Raw genomic sequence first — 14772 nt, forward strand, 5'->3', positions numbered from 1 at the left:
CAGCTCAGGGGCACCGCGATGGGGAGTCCCTGTGCCCCATCGTATGCTGGGGCACATGTGTGCTCTTTTTGCCTCTGCCCCAGTACCACTGGTTTTACTTGACCTGTGAAGTTTTTCCGATCTATTGACCATTGGGGTGTGCTGCGCGTGGTTATTGTATACTACGCGGCATATGGTATGTAGCCAGAGCAGTGTCCTATACTGTTTCTTTTTGGACACTCCTCTGGGCTGGGGTGATTTTGGGTGGGAGTTTGTTACCACCCACTGCAGTGTGTTATGTGTGGGCACTCTGCGTTCACTCCCCCTACTAATCGTCACCTGGTCAGCGCGTCAGTTTTCTTTAGGACACGCGCACCGGATGTGACGTTTGCGCATCATGGCCGGCACTTGCGTTCCACATACCGGACGTGAGTTCGCCGGAACCGGAAGTGACGCGATCGCGTGTCAGCGCGGGCATATTTAAAAGGAGGACTTATTTGTTTGTCATTTGCGCTGTCTAATGGACAGGCTGAGCGGTTGATGCCAGCTTCTATACTGTGTGACAACCTCTTCTCCCCTGATGATTAGCTGAGGCAATGAAACGCGTTGGAAGCGGTGTGCTGTGCTCCGCTATTTTTTGCCATTTTATCTGTGTTATGTTACGGGTAGACTATGTCTGTATAACACATTTTCGTATTCCTGGACATAATGAGTTACTGATTATTATGGTTACTCACCACCACAGGCAGGCATATACTTGCTTTTAGGTCCTTGCGACTTGTTCATTACTTTTTATTCATTTGTAATAAATGTTAAGTTTTAACCTTTTGTAGCACCATTATATTTGCTTGAATACCTACTCTATTGTGTGGTTACCTTTGAAACCCCATTGCTGTATTTTGTCAATTACAAACAAGCAAGATTTCTGTCTCTCACAGACCTGTAACTTCTTCTTTAAGAGGCTCCTCTGTCCTCCACTCATAACAAGTTCAAACAAGTGCCAGTACTACAGGTAATTAGTTTAAAAGACACCTGTCCGCACCCTCAAACAGTCACACTCCAAACTCCACTATGGTGAAGACCAAAGAGCTGTCGAAGAATACCAGAAACAAAATTGTTGCCCTGCACCAGGCTGGGAAGACTGAATCTGCAATAGGCAAACAGTTTGGTGTGAAGAAATCAACTGTGGGAGAAATAATTAGAAAATGGAAGACATACAAGACCACTGAAAAATCTCCTTTGATCTGGGGCTCCACACAATATCTCACCCCATGGGGTCAAAATGTTCTCAAGAACAGTGAGCAAAAATCAAAGAACCACACAGAGGGTCAAAGTGAATGACCTGCAGAGAGCTGGGACCAACATTACACAGGCTGCCAACAGAAACACACTATGCCGCTAGGGACTCAGATCATGCAGTGCCAGATGTGTCCCGCTGATTAAGCCATTACATGTCCGGGCCCATCTGAAATTTGCTAGAGAGCATTTGGATGATCCAGAAGAGTATTGGGAGAATGTCATATGGTCAGATGAAATCAAAGTAGTACTGTTTGGTAGAAACACAACTCGTCGTGTTTGGAGGAGAAAGAATGCTGAGATGCATCCAAAGAACATCATACCTACTGTGAAGCATGGGGATGGCAACATCATGCTTTTGGGCTGTTTCTCTGCCAAGGGACCAGGACGACTGATCCGTGTACATGAAATAATGAATGGGGCCATGTATTGTGAGATTTTGAGTGCAAACCTCCTTCCATCAGCAAGGGCATTCAAGATGAAACATGGCTGGGTCTTTCAGCATGACAATGATCCCAAGCACACTGCCAGGGCAACGAAGGAGTGGCTTCGTAAAAAGCATTTCAAGGTCCTGAAGTGGCCTAGCCAGTCTAAACCCTATAAAAAACCTTTGGAGGAAGTTGAAAGTCTGTATTGCCTAGCAGCAGCCCCAAAACATCACTGCTGTAGAGGAGATCTGCATGGTGGAATTGGCCATCATACCAGCAACAGTGTGTGCCAACCATGTGAAGACTTGCAGAAAACGTTTGACCTGTGTCATTGCCAACAGAGGATTTATAACAAAGTATTGAGATGAACTTTTGTAATTGACCAAATACTTATTTTCCACCAAAATTTTAAAAAAAATTCTTTCCAAATCAGACAATGTGATTTTCAGGATTTGTTTTCTCATTTTGTCTCTCATAGTTGAGGTCTACCTATGATGTCAATTACAAGCCTCTCTCATCTTTTTAAGTGGGAGAATTTGCACAACTGGTAGCTGACTAAATACTTTTTTTCCCCACTGTATAGGCAAATTGGATAAATGATAGGAAACAAAGAGTCGTCATGAATGGTAAATTCTCTAAATGGGATATAGTCAACAGTGGTGTGCCGCATGAATCGGTGCTAGGACCAATTCTTTTTAACCTCTTTATTAATGACCTTGGGAATGCGATTGAGAGTAAAGTTTTAGTCTTTGCTGATGACACCAAACTATGTAGGATATTAAAATCTGATCTTCACTAGCGTTGAGCCAACCCCGTAGTGTTCGGGTTCGGTTCAGTTCGTCGAACACCGGGATGTTCGACGAACTGTTCGTCAATCTGTTCGTCAAACACCTTAGAACACCGTCGAACACAGTTAAAACCAATGGCAGGCAAACAAAAACACATAGAAAACACCTTCAAAGGTGTCCAAAAGCTGACAAACTGCTCAGAAGACGCTCTCTTTAAAAAAGCCGGCTGGCAATTCAGCAGCGGCATACACCGGTACCCGACAATTTAGGCAAGAAGGAATAGAGCATCACACATAGATTAGATAGATAGAAACATGTCAGTCACATATATAAGAAGTACAGTGACAGTGTTGGTTACTGTACTTGTCATTTAGTGTAAAGGATTTATTTAAAAAAATATTAGTGTTTTCATGCACCGTCTCTTTAAAAAAGCCGGCCGGCAATTCAGCATCGGTACCCGACAATTTAGAACAGAAAGAATAGATCTTCACACATAGATTAGATAGATAGAAACATGTCAGTCACATACAGTACAGACCAAAAGTTTGGACACACCTTCTCATTTAAAGATTTTTCTGTATTTTCCTGTCTATGAAAATTGTACATTCACACTGAAGGCATCAAAACAATGAATTAACACATGTGGAATTATATACTTAACAAAAAAGTGTGAAACAACTGAAAATATGTCTTATATTCTTGGTTCTTCAAAGTAGCCACCTTTTGCTTTGATGACTGCTTTGCACACTCTTGGCATTCTCTTGATGAGCTTCAAGAAGTAGTCACCGGAAATGGTTTTCACTTCACAGGTGTGCCATGTCAGGTTTAATAAGTGGGATTTCTTGTCTTATGGGGTTGGGACCATCAGTTGTGTTGTGCAGAAGTCTGGTGGATACACAGCTGATAGTCCTACTGAATAGACTGTTAGAATTTGTATTATGGAAAGAAAAAAGCAGCTAAGTAAAGAAAAACGAGTGGCCGTCATTACTTTAAGAAATGAAGGTCAGTCAGTGCGAAAAATTGGGAAAACTTTGAAAGTGTCCCCAAGTGCAGTTGCAAAAACCAACAAGCGCTACAAAGAAACTGGCTCACATGAGGACCACCGCAGGAAAGGAAGACCAAGAGTCACCTCTGCTTCTGAGGATAAGTTTATCCGAGTCACCAGCCTCAGAAATCACAGGTTAACAGCAGCTCAGATTAGAGACCAGGTCAATGCCACACAGAGTTCTAGCAGCAGACACATCTCTTCAACAACTGTTAAGAGGAGACTTTGTGCAGCAGGCCTTCATGGTAAAATAGCTGCTAGGAAACCACTGCTAAGGACAGGCAACAAGCAGAAGAGACTTGTTTGGGCTAAAGAACACAAGGAATGGACATTAGACCAGTGGAAATCTGTGCTTTGGTCTGATGAGTCCAAATTTGAGATTTTTGGTTTCAACCACCGTGTCTTTGTGCGATGAGGAAAGGTGAATGGATGGACTCTACATACCTGGTTCCCACCGTGAAGCATGGAGGAGGAGGTGTGATGGTGTGGGAGTGCTTTGCTGGTGACACTGTTGGGGATTTATTCAAAATTGAAGGCATACTGAACCAGCATGACTACCACAGCATCTTGCAGCGGCATGCTATTACATCCGGTTTGCGTTTAGTTGGACCATCATTTATTTTTCAACAGGACAATGACCCCAAACACACCTCCAGGCTGTGTAAGGGCTATTTGACCAAGAGGAAGAGTGATGGGGTGCTACGCCAAATGACCTGGTCTCCACAGTCACCAGACCTGAACCCAATTGAGATGGTTTGGGGTGAGCTGGACTGCAGAGTGAAGGCAAAAGGGCCAACAAGTGCTAAGCATCTCTCGGAACTCCTTCAAGATTGTTGGAAGACCATTTCCGGTGACAATATCTTGAAGCTCATCAAGAGAATGCCAAGAGTGTGCAAAGCAGTCATCAAAGCAAAAGGTGGCTACTTTGAAGAACCTAGAAGATAAGACATATTTTCAGTTGTTTCACACTTTTTTGTTAAGTATATAATTCCAGATGTGTTAATTCATAGTTTTGATGCCTTCAGTGTGAATGTACAATTTTCATAGTCAGGAAAATACAGAAAAATCTTTAAATGAGAAGGTGTGTCCAAACTTTTGGTATGTACTGTATATAAGAAGTACAGTGACAGTGTTGCTTACTGTACTTGTCATTTAGTGTTAAAATAAAGGATTTATTAAAAAAAAATTGGCGTGGGGTTCCCCGTAATTTTAGTCTCTAGCGGAGGTTAAGCAGATGGCTGGGGCAGATGTTTGAAGCCTGGGAAGGGGCTAATACCCATGGAGCTTCCCAGGCTACTAATATCAGCCCCCAGCTGAATACCTAGCCTTTACTAGCTATTAAAATGGGGGACCCCCCCAAAAAAATGACGTGGGGTCCCCCCTATTTTAATAGCTAGCAAAGGCTGGGCAGACAGCTGGGGGCTGATAATAATAGCTTAGGAAGGGTGCCTGGAATATTGGCCCCCTCCCGGGCTAGAAACACCAGCTGTCTGCCGCCCCAGAAATGGCGCATCCATAGGATGCGCCAATTCTGGCACTTGGCCTCCCTCTTCCCACTGCCCTGTAGCAGTGGCAGTGGGGTAATAGGGCTGGGGTTGATGTCAGCTTATAATGCTTATAATTCTCCTGCGCTCAGCGATTCAGCGTGAGAATTTTCCCTAGCTGTCAGTGACGTGCATGAGTTCATGTCCAATGATCTCAGCTCACCTCATGCACGTCACTAACAGCGTGGGAGAATTCTCACGCTGAAGCACTGAGTGCAGGAGAATTTTCCCACGCTGTCAGTGACGTGCCTGAGGTGAGCCGAGTTCATTGGACATGAACTCGGCTCTCTTAATGCCGTCACAGCGAGTCACTGAGGAGCGCCAGCATGCCTGTGCTTCTCAGTGTGTGCGGCATGGCAAGCTGGATGGCAGCGTTCTGCTGCGATCCAGCCTGTTATGTGAATGTAGCAGAGCTGAAGCCGTCGTGGGAACCATGGAAAGGCAAGGATGATGTTGGTTTATTATTTTACTTTTATTGCTGGAGATCGTTGGCTTAAGCTGGAATGGGCGTGACGGTAAGTATAGTTTAATTTAGAACAATAAATAATTGTGTCTTTATTTCAATTAAAGGACTTTATTCTGGGTGTTTGTGTTTTTTTTTAACTTTGACTATGGGGTTAGTAATGGGGGTGTCTTATAGACGCCTCTCCATTACTAACCTGGGCTTGATGTCAGCTGGCATTATAAGCTGACATCAACCCCAGCATTATTACCCCACTGCCACCGCTACAGGGCAGTGGGAAGAGCGAGGCTAAGTGCCTGAATTGGCACATCCTATGGATGCGCCATTTTTGGGGCGGCTGACGGCAGGTGTTTCTAGCCTGGGAGGGGGCCAATTTTCATGGCACCCTTACTGGGCTTTTAATATCAGCCCCCAGCTGTCTGCCTAACCTTTGCTAGCTATTAAAATAGGGGGGACCCCACGTCATTTTTTTTGAGGGGTCCCCCATTTTAATAGCTAGTAAAGGCTAGGTATTCAGCTGGGGGCTGATATTAGTAGCCTGGGAAGCTCCGTGGGTATTACCCCCTTCCCAGGCTTCAAACATCTGCCCCAGCAGTCTGCTTAACCTCCGCTAGAGCCTAAAATTATGGGGAACCCCACGCCAATTTTTTTTTAAATAAATCTTTTATTTTAACACTAAATGACAAGTAAAGTAACCAACACTGTCACTGTACTTCTTATATATGTGACTGACATGTTTCTATCTATCTAATCTATGTGTGATTATCTATTCCTTCTATTCTAAATTGTCGGGTACCGATGCTGAATTGCCGGCCGGCTTTTTTAAAGAGATGGTGCATGAAAACACTATTATTTTTTTTATTAAATCCTTTACACTAAATGACAAGTACAGTAAGCAACACTGTCACTGTACTTCATATATACAGTACAGACCAAAAGTTTGGACACACCTTCTCATTTAAAGATTTTTCTGTATTTTCATGACTATGAAAATTGTACATTCACACTGAAGGCATCAAAACTATGAATTAACACATGTGGAATTATATACTTAACAAAAAAGTGTGAAACAACTGAAAATATGTCTTATATTCTAGGTTCTTCAAAGTAGCCACCTTTTGCTTTGATGACTGCTGTGCACACTCTTGGATTTCTCTTGATGAGTTTCAAGAGGTATTCACTGGAAATGGTCTTCCAACAATCTTGAAGGAGTTCCCAGAGATGCTTAGCACTTGTTGGCCCTTTTGCCTTCACTCTGCGGTCCAGCTCACTCCAAACCATCTCGATTGGGTTCAGGTCTGGTGACTGTGGAGGCCAGGTCATCTGGCGTAGCTCCCCATCACTCTCCTTCTTGGTCAAATGGCCCTTACACAGCCTGGAGGCATGTTTGGGGTCATGGTCCTGTTGAAAAATAAATGATGGTCCTACTAAACACAAACCGTATGGAATAGCATGCCACTGCAAGATGCTGTGGTAGCCATGCTGGTTCAGTATGCCTTCAATTTTGAATAAATCCCCAACAGTGTCACCAGCAAAGCACCCCCACACCATCAAACCTCCTCCTCCATGCTTCACGGTGGGAACCAGGCATGTAGAATCCATCCGTTCTCCTTTTCTGCGTCGCACAAAGACACGGTGGTTGGAACCAAAGATCTCAATTTGCACTCATCAGACCAAAGCACAGATTTCCACTGGTCTAATGTCCATTCCTTGTGTTATTTAGCCCAGACAAGTCTCTTCTGCTTGTTGCCTGTCCTTAGCAGTGGTTTCCTAGCAGCTATTTTACCATGAAAGCCTGCTGCACAAAGTCTCCTCTTAACAGTTATTTAGAGATGTGTCTGCTGCTAGAACTCAGTGTGGCATTGACCTGGTTTCTCATCTGAGCTGCTGTTAACCTGCGATTTCCGAGGCTGGTGACTCGGATAAACTTATCCTCAGAAGCAGAGGTGACTCTTGGTCTTCCTTTCCTGGGGCGGTCCTCATGTGAGCCAGTTTCTTTGTAGCGCTTGATGGTTTTTGCAACTGCACTTGGGGACACATTCAAAGTTTGCCCAATTTTTCGCACTGATTGACCTTCATTTCTTAAAGTAATGATAGGCACTCGATTTTCTTTACTTAGCTGCTTTTTTCTTGCCATAATACAAATTCTAACAGTCTATTGAGTAGAGATGAGCGTTGTTCGACTTGAACTGTTCGCCAATCTCAAATTCGAGCTGTTTTGGGCGGTGTTCGAGCCGTTCGGCGAACACGAACGATTTGAGAAAAATTCGGCTGTTCGAGGTTATGTTCGATAACTGTTCGTGCACCAAAATCATAACTGGATTTTTTCTCAGTATTGATGAAAATTAATGTTAATACGCAGTTTGAGTGTACAGCGGGGTGGGGGGAGGGGCAGGGGATGGATCTCTGCAGGAATAATGAAGATCTCCATTTTTTTTCTCTTTCCCGCATTTACAGTGGGGAGGTGCAATCTGTCAGCCTATCAGCAGCGCACACACGGAGCGAAGTGCTTTTTTTCACACAAGCAAGGGCATGTGTCATTGGCAGTGTATGTCACATGTCCTTGCCCTATAAGACCAAGCCATTTTCCCCGTCGCCACCATTTTCTCACTGCTGCAGCTGCGTGTTAGACGGCACCGCTGTTGCTGTGTGCGCTATACCTTGTTAATTTCAAGCCAATTTTCGCACAAATCTACAGATAGCTTGGGAGTAGGGAATAGTTGTGATTGCAGTCCTTTTAAGGACTAGGTTACAGCATTTCCTACGACTTTTATCAGGCAGGTCTGTGCTCTTAAATAGAAAGATTGTGGGAGTAAAGACTAATTGTAATTGCAGTCCTTTTCAGGACTAGGTTACATCAGTTCCTATCAGTTTTTGCCAGGCAGGTCTGTGCCAGTGCTGTGCAAGTTTTTTTCACAGCATTTGGCTGAATCTAGCAAAGCTAATCCTTTTTGGCCTATTGCAGAGTGTGTTAGTCAGTGGAGTAGCCTATCTGTGTTGCAAGATATACCACCTGTGTATAGAATACCAATTTTTTTACTGCACCTAGTGAAGTAAAATCTTTTGGGCATAGCATCATTCTATTAGTCCATCTATACTGACCTCCATCAGGTTGCAAATTGAATATAATTTTTTTCTGCATCTAGCTCTGAAAAAATATTTGGGCTTCTAGCAGTGTGTGGGACTTGTTCTATTAGTCCATCTATACTGACCTCCATCAGGTTGCAAACTGAATATAATTTTTTTCTGCATCTAGCTCTGAAAAAATATTTGGCCTTCTAGCAGTGTGTGGGACTTGTTCTATTAGTCCATCTATACTGACCTCCATCACGCTGCAAATTCAAAACAATTTTTTGTCTGCATCTAGCTCTGAAAAAATATTTGGCCTTCTAGCAGTGTGTGGGACTTTCTCTATTAGTCCATCTATACTGACCTCCATCAGGTTGCAAATTAAAAATAATTTTTATCTGCATCTAGCTCTGAAAAAATATTTGGCCTTCTAGCTGTGTGTGGGACTGGTTCTATTAATCCATCTATACAGACCTCCATCAGGTTGCAAACTGAATATAATTTTTTTCTGCATCTACCTCTGAAAAAATATTTGGGCTTCTAGCTGTGTGTGGGACTTGTTCTATTAATCCATCTATACAGACCTCCATCAGGTTGCAAACTGAATATAATTTTTTTCTGCATCTACCTCTGAAAAAATATTTGGCCTTCTAGCAGTGTGTGGGACTTTCTCTATTAGTCCATCTATACTGACCTCCATCAGGTTGCAAATTAAAAATAATTTTTATCTGCATCTAGCTCTGAAAAAATATTTGGCCTTCTAGCAGTGTGTGGGACTTTCTCTATTAGTCCATCTATACTGACCTCCATCAGGTTGCAAATTAAAAATAATTTTTTGTCTGCATCTAGCTCTGAAAAAATATTTGGCCTTCTTGCAGTGTGTGGGACATTCTCTATAAGTCCATCTATACTGACCTCCATCAGGTTGCAAATTGAATATAATTTTTTTCTGCATCTAACCCAGCCAATAGTTTTGGCCTAATACCACAGTTTGGCCACTCAGCTCTGCTCGGTTCCCATCCATTGTTTTTTTGTGCAAACAACTCCAGAGTTGTGAATTAGTTAACCACCAAAATGAGTGGAAAAAGGCCTGCTGCTGGTGGAAAGGGGAATAGGTGTGTTGGGAAGGGGAAAAAAGGTTGTGTCCGTGGGGTAGGTGTTAAAGCAACAGTAACATCTGCAGAAGAAAGACCATCTTCCAGCCAAACTAAAATGTCTACTTCTTTTAGCGGACAATGTGATAAGATCCCTTTCTTACGGCCACGCCAATCGCTACAAATTCCAGATGAGGCACAAAAACAGCAGTTGCTTCAACGGATATCAAGTGCTCCTTTAAGTGGGCTCTCCTCCACATCAACTTCAACATCACAAATACTCCAGTCCTCAAAGGTGTCACCCCAATCGCACTTGCTTCCTCACAGCTCCCAAATCTCCAGCTGCCCGTCTGAGTATGAGGTAGAACAGATGGTTGAGTCTGCAGAGCTGTTTACTCATACTATAGCCTGGGAATCAGAGGTCGACTCCAGCGCTTCTGTGAATCCAGACGAGGAAATGATCTGCACTGATGCCCAGAATCTTTATGAGTCGGATCCAGGACCAGACGCAGAAGGTTCTGACCATAATGTAGACCCTCATTCCCAAACTGTAACTCCTGTTGGTGGAGACAATGAGGAAGACGATGATGAGACTCAAATACCTGATTGGAGCGACAACTTTAGTTTTTTGTCAGGGCAGGAACAGGTTGGCTCTGAGGACGATGGGTGTGATAACGCACATGGTGATGATGATGAGGTTGGAGATCCCACTTACTGTCAACCCACAGTCAGCCAAGAGATGAGGTCAGCAGAGGAGGTGGAGGAAGATGCTAGTGACGACGAGGTCAGGTTGCGCCTTCCTGGACAGAGACGTAGTACTGGAAGCACGTCAACAACTGCATCCTCAAACACAACTCTGCCTCTCACCACAAGTCGTGGTGGCTCTTCAGGTCGCATGGGTGCTAAGCCTTGCATAGCCTGGGCATTTTTTCAGATCGATAAAGATGACCCAACTCGTGTTATCTGTAACATTTGTCAGCAAAAGCTAAGTAGAGGCCAAAAAATACATAGCTTGAGTACTTCATGCATGAACCGGCACATGGACATGAAGCATAAGTTGCAGTGGGAAGCTCAGTGTGCTACAATGCGGCCTAGCCGGCCGGGCCAACCACCGTCTGCCATATCTTGTGCATCCGCGGCCTCTTCATCCTCTGTGACTGGGGGGACAGCAGTCACACCTGTTTTGGGGCGCAGACCTGCCACCTCTTTACCCGCAACAGCCAGCGTGATTGGCAGGTCATCATTTTCTTTGGAGGTGGTAACACCAGCTGGTGTTGAGCGCTGTCCGACATCGATAGCACCACCTTTGGATCAAGGCAACCTAACATGTCCGCCTGCATCTTCCTCACAGACCGGCAGATTGCCGGGGACACCCTTATCAACCCCGTCTAAGCACAATAGCCAGCCCTCGGTCCCTCAGATGTGGACAAGTAAAAGACCATTTCCTCCTAGCCATGAGAAAGCTAAGAGGTTGAATTTCACCATCTGCAAGCTCTTGGCTACAGAAATGCTGCCTTTCCGCCTGGTGGACACAGAGGATTTTCGAGACCTTATGTCCGTCGCAGTGCCCCAGTACCAGATGCCCAGTCGGCACTACTTCTCAAAGAAAGGTGTGCCTGAGCTCCACCAGCATGTCGCACACAACATCACCGCTTCTTTGAGAAACTCTGTGTGTGACATGGTGCATTTCACCACAGACACTTGGACGAGTAGGCATGGACAGGGGCGTTACATGTCGCTGATTGGGCACTGGGTAACTATGGTGACAGCAGGACAAGGGGCTGCTGTCCAAGTCTTGCCGTCCCCACGAGTTGTGCGTCAATCCTCTTTATGTCAAAGTTCCTTCACTGCTTCTGCCTCCTCAACCTCCTCTCGGTCTTCCACCTGCACCCAAAGCCTGTCTGGTCATGCCACAAGCTTTCTAACTGCGCAGAAGGGATCCTGCACACCTCCTTACTATGCTGGCAGTAGGGCTCAATGTCATCAGGCGGTTTTTACTTTGAGATGTCTGGGAAATGTGAGTCACACAGCTGAGGAGTTGTGGTCAGCTCTGGAGAACCAATTTCATGAATGGTTGTCTCCACTGGACCTGAAACCAGGGAAGGCCGTGTGCGACAATGCTGCAAACCTGGGTGCAGCCCTTCGCCGGGGCAATGTCACACATGTGCCTTGTATGGCTCACGTGTTGAACCTGGTTGTCCAGCAATTTTTAGCCCACTATCCCAGACTAGATGGCCTTCTGCAGAGGGCACGGTCGCTGTGTGCTCATTTCCGCAGTTCGCATCCCGCAGCTCAGCGACTTACATCTCTACAGAAGTCGTTGGGCCTGCCACTTCACTGGCTAAAATGCGATGTGCCTACCCGGTGGAATTCAACTCTGCACATGTTGCAGCGACTGTGGCAGCACCGACAAGCCCTGGTGCAATGCGTTCTGATGTATAGCCTGGGCCAACGAGATCCAGAGGTGGGGCAAATCACGCTGGAGGAGTGGTCTCAGATCAGGGACCTATGCACCCTTCTGCACAGTTTTGAAATGGCGACGAAGATGTTTAATGCTGACGATGCCATTATCAGCATGACTATTCCGGTGATTTACATGCTGGAGCACATGTTAAACAGAATTCGGAGTCAGGTGGTGGCACAAGAGGAGGTGGAGGAAGTAGAGGAGGAGGAGTTGTATGCGGAAGGGCTAACATCTACAAGGTCCAGACGGTCGGCAGCACCAAGGCAGTAGGCATGTGAGGGTGGGGGAGATGGTTTTACCAGGGCGCATGGTAGCAGCCAAACTAGTGAGGAAGGTGCAGGAGCCCAGGAAGAAGTGGAGGACGAACTGATGGAAGACTCATCAGATGAGGGAGACCTTGATCACATTTCTGTTGTGCGAGGTTGGGGGGAGAGGACAGAGGAAGGAAGCATGATTGTTACCTCGCCACCAACACAACAGGGACTTGGTGCTCCTGGATGCGCAACACACATGAGTGCCTTCTTGCTGCACTACCTGCAACATGACCCTCGAATTGTGAGAATTAGAAATAATCCTGACTACTGGGTTGCCACACTGTTAGATCCCCGGTACAAATGTAAATTTGCAGAAATTATTCCTGCCATAGAAAGGGATGCACGCATGCAGGAGTATCAGCAGAGACTGTTGCAGAATCTTACATGTGCTTTTCCACAAAATACCAGTGGTGCACGTAGTGAATCTCACATTTCCAACTTGCCAACCGTGGGACCGTCAAGTGTTCAGCACTCAAACCGTAACAGAACCACAGTATCTGCTGGTAACATCAATTTTGCGGAATCATTTCACCACTTTTTTAGCCCATCCTTTGCAAGGCCACAGGAGACAAGAAGTCTGACACATAGTCAACGCCTAGAGACGATGGTACAGGAGTATCTCCAAGTAAACATTGAAGCCATGACTGTGTCACTGGACCCTTGCTCTTTTTGGGCTTCCAATCTGGATAAATGGCCGGAGCTAGCCACTTACGCCTTGGAGATCTTGTCATGCCCCGCAGCCAGCGTTCTGTCTGAACGTGTGTTCAGTGCTGCTGGTGGTGTGCTGACAGATAAGCGCACGCGGCTCTCCGGTGATAATGTAGACAGACTCACGTTCATAAAGATGAACAAATCATGGATCCGAAATGACTTTTCTACCCCTGTGTCATCCTGGGGAGAGTAAAAGCTTGATGATTGGTTAAAATCACCCTTCCAACCGTTTTAAGCTTTCAAATTACTAATCATGTTTATCTGTATCTTGGCTGGAAAATAATTTGGGCTTTGTAGCAGTGTGCAGCACTGATTCTATTAGGCCATCTATAATAAGCTCCACCAGATTTAAAATTACTAATCATGTTTATCTGTATCTTGACTGGAAAATAATTTGGGCTTTGTAGCAGTGTGCAGCACTGATCCTATTAGGCCATCTATACTAAGCTCCACCAGATTTAAAATTAATAATAATTTTTAGCTGCATCTAGCCCGGAAAATAATTTTGGGGCTCCGAGATGCGCAAGACACATAAGTGCCTTCTTGCTGCACTACCTGCAACATGACCCTCATTTAGTCAGAATTCGAAGTAATCATGACTACTGGGTTGCCAAACTCTTAGATCCCCCAAACTTTTCGATCAACCTTTTCATTTTAATAAAGACCAAAAAAATGGTCATTTTTGAAATTATAAGTAGAGATGAGCGTTGTTCTACTCGAACTGTTCGCCAATCTCAAATTCGAGCTGTTTTGGGCGGTGTTCGAGCCGTTCGGCGAACACGAACAATTTGAGAAAAATTCGGCTGTTCGAGATTATGTTCGATAACTGTTCGTGCACCAAAATCATAACTGGATTTTTTCTCAGTAATGATGAAAATTAATGTTAATACGCAGTTTGAGGGTACAGCGGGGTGGGGGGAGGGGCAGGGGATGGATCTCTGCAGGAACAATGAAGATCTCCATTTTTTTTTCTCTTTCCCGCATTTGCAGTGGGGAGGTGCAATCTGTCAGCCTATCAGCAGCGCACACACGGAGCGAAGTGCTTTTTTTCACACAAGCAAGGGCATGTGTCATTGGCAGTGTATGTCACATGTCCTTGCCCTATAAGACCAAGCCATTTTCCCCATCGCCACCATTTTCTCACTGCTGCAGCTGCGTGTTAGACGGACCGCTGTTGCTGTGTGCGCTATACCTTGTTAATTTCAAGCCAATTTTCGCACAAATCTACAGATAGCTTGGGAGTAGGGAATAGTTGTGATTGCAGTCCTTTTAAGGACTAGGTTACAGCATTTCCTACGACTTTTATCAGGCAGGTCTGTGCTCTTAAATAGATAGATTGTGGGAGTAAAGACTAATTGTAATTGGAGTCCTTTTCAGGACTAGGTTACATCAGTTCCTATCAGTTTTTGCCAGGCAGGTCTGTGCCAGTGCTGTGCAAGTTTTTTTCACAGCATTTGGCTGAATCTAGCAAAGCTAATCCTTTTTGGCCTATTGCAGAGTGTGTTAGTCAGTGGAGTAGCCTATCTGTGTTGCAAGATATACCACCTGTGTATAGAATACCAATTTTTTACTGCACC

This window comes from Phyllobates terribilis, unplaced genomic scaffold, assembly GCF_046119375.1.
Source record: "Phyllobates terribilis strain yellow unplaced genomic scaffold, ASM4611937v1 Scaffold_4__5_contigs__length_816908805, whole genome shotgun sequence".
Lineage (NCBI taxonomy): Eukaryota > Metazoa > Chordata > Amphibia > Anura > Dendrobatidae > Phyllobates > Phyllobates terribilis.